The sequence below is a fragment of the Dermochelys coriacea genome, chromosome 1 (assembly GCF_009764565.3).
Source record: "Dermochelys coriacea isolate rDerCor1 chromosome 1, rDerCor1.pri.v4, whole genome shotgun sequence".
Lineage (NCBI taxonomy): Eukaryota > Metazoa > Chordata > Testudines > Dermochelyidae > Dermochelys > Dermochelys coriacea.
Window position 1 is genome coordinate 69,601,745 of NC_050068.2, and position 2,708 is coordinate 69,604,452.

Here is a 2,708-nt window from a genome sequence, read left to right on the forward strand (position 1 = left end):
GCCAGGACTTGAGTCATTCCAGAAGTGGAACTAAACTCCTTTAGTGGCCCAGTAGGAGATCTGGGGCCTGAAAGACTCAGAGAGGTCAAGGACATTGCCTCCAAGGAGGAAGCACTGGAGTACTGCTCAATACTAAGGCTGAGGCAATTTTGAAAACTGCTGGACTAATTAAGGTCCTGAGCCCAGGGAGGGTTACAGGGAAACAAAGGGAAAACTGAGGGGAACTGGAATAGGCCCCCCGTTGAAATCTTTCCCCGAAGGGGTTTTTATTTCACATAAAGACTGTGTGTGACTTGGCTGGATGGCTAAGTTATTGAAGACCCATTACAACCTGGGAGAGAGTGTGTGCAGGTACACACCCTCAGACAGGGGCATTCACAAGAGTTGAGTACAACCTCATTACAAGTCTATAATAGTGAGTGGGTAAGGTTCTGTGGCCTTCAATGTGCAGGAGGTCAGACCAGATGATCATGATGGTTCCTTCTGACCTTAAAGCCTGAGTATTGTGATGTGTTCTTTTGGAAAATGAAACTGAGGCTTTAAAATGAACTCCAGCTTTTTCTCCAGGAAAGGCAGAGCTGAATCAAAGTTCTTCAGCTGGCTCCAAAAATGCAAATGGAGGTGTCAACCAGAATGCAAAAAGAGTAGCCAACAGGCAGAAGCAGAAGAGGGATCAGATTCCCCCTTCCGTAACAAAGAAATTGATATTGGAGACAGCCAAGAAGGAGCGGGAATGCCTTTCCCCAGCCTGATTGCTCATGGTCTGTGAAAACATAAAGGACCCTGAGCCAGGTAGGCAGGCCACTGTTCCAATTTTAAACCAGATAGTCCTACTTTTGCAATATCTGGTACTGAGACAAAACTTGATATGGTTTTGTCTGGTCTTGTATGGGGCATGCCCAGTGGAGGGTGTGCTGCTCCACTCCCGTTGGCATTGCTGTAAGTCTGCATGGCTGCAATGTTCTTTAGATATACATCTGTACCATGACAGGTTTCAGAGTAGCAGCCGTGTTCATCTGTATTTGCAAAAAGAAAAGGAGTACTTGTGGCACCTTAGAGACTAACAAATTTATTTGAGCTTAAGCTTTCGTGAGCTACAGCTCACTTCATCGAATGTGGTTAGCACAATGGGGCCCTGATCATTGGCTGGAGTTTCTGGGCACTACCACAAAACAAAGTAACAATTTCCATAACTTCTGATAAAGTTTATCAGCTGGAGTAAATGAGCTTGTTTCTGGTTTTTGTTCCTGTGGCTAATGTATCATTTATATATATATATATATTAAAGCACTCAGTAAATGATCGTTTCATTGTGTCTTTCAAATTTGTCATTACATTTTGCTTGGCCACATGATATAGAAATGTCTGCTGATTTTATTTTTTTTTTAATGTGGAACTCTACTGACAAATACAAACAACTTTTCGAATTCATATCAGTAGTAAAACAGGGACAGCTTGCTGAGAAAGAAAAGAGTAAATTTGGCTTACTTAACCTACAGTGGATAATTCAGTGGTACTGATACTTGCAGCTCACCAAGCAAGCCATTTGTCCCAACAATTGTCTATAAATTTATAAGAGCTATGTTTACCAATAGGGCTTTTATAAAATGATCCTTCCAGAAAAGTTGAATTGCATCATTATACAAAATCATTGTGAGGGATTAGGTTGCTTCTTAAGCAGAGGGTTTTTAAAGAGTTCAAAAGGAAGTAGTTAATCTGCAAAACTCGTAAATTGTTATATAATAAAGGTCATGAGCACATAAGTGTGATTTAAACATGCTTTGCTAACTTTACAGGAATTACTTTTCTCCAGCAGCTGATGCATTACACAGGAAAATTATTTTCCAGAAAGACTGATGTCAAAAAAGCTATTAAAGAGTTGCCCAGTCTGGCTCCATAAGTAAGTTTAAGCAGCAGCAGCAGTCTTCCTTTTAAAGGTAAGAAATGTTGAAGTACAAGATTCAATTGTGTTTAATAGGACACAACCCCAAAGTGTCTAATAAACCAATGATTTCTTCTTAAAGGAGACATACAATGCTTGTGGGGAGGGGTGATAGTGAGTTTAGAACTCAGTTTAGCACCTAGGAGTCCACCTATGAGTGGTTGCCCTCAAAGCTCATGTAGACAGAATACATTAGAAATGCATTTGGAAAAGACTGATAGTATTTTAATTAATGGAGTACACTTGTGGTCCATTTATTGTAGCTGTGAGTTAAGCATTCAAATTGATCCAGGACAGGTGCATGTAATTGAGAGATATGCCTAAAATTGTGGATTTCACGTTTAATTTGCCTGGAGAGTTGCAGATACAATTAAAATTGTATTAGTGGAAGTCTTCAGAAGGAACTGGGCAGGTTGACAGATTTAAGGTCTTTTCAAGTAGCTGAAAAAGGAAAGGCAGATATCTGAACTCAGTTTGACAGGAAAAATTACAAAGCGAAGCCTTGTGATGTGAACCAATGTAAAGTCTGTTTGTTTTGGGATAAGTATTCTTTAGTATTTCACACTAAACTTAGCTAAGGAGTTTTGAATTATCTGAAGTTTAAAGACAAAAATGAATACCTTACAAAACGTAATGAAGCTTCAGGTCAGGTGAAATATGAAAATATTAATCATTGTAAAATCCAACTTCAATTTAATCTGTTTGGGAGCTTTGTATAAAATTAAGAGATTAGAAGAAGCTATTTGTGTTTCCTGAGGATGTCAGT

The 2,708-nt window shown here is 39.3% G+C and overlaps 1 long non-coding RNA gene across 1 annotated transcript; it reads left to right on the plus strand.

Moving 5' to 3' along the window:
* Positions 1–300: 300 nt before the first annotated feature.
* LOC122457615 lies at positions 301–1,864 on the plus strand. The gene is made up of 3 exons (XR_006277251.1): positions 301–351; positions 568–792; positions 1,797–1,864. It is a non-coding gene; the product is annotated as an uncharacterized LOC122457615 (long non-coding RNA).
* Positions 1,865–2,708: the final 844 nt, after the last annotated feature.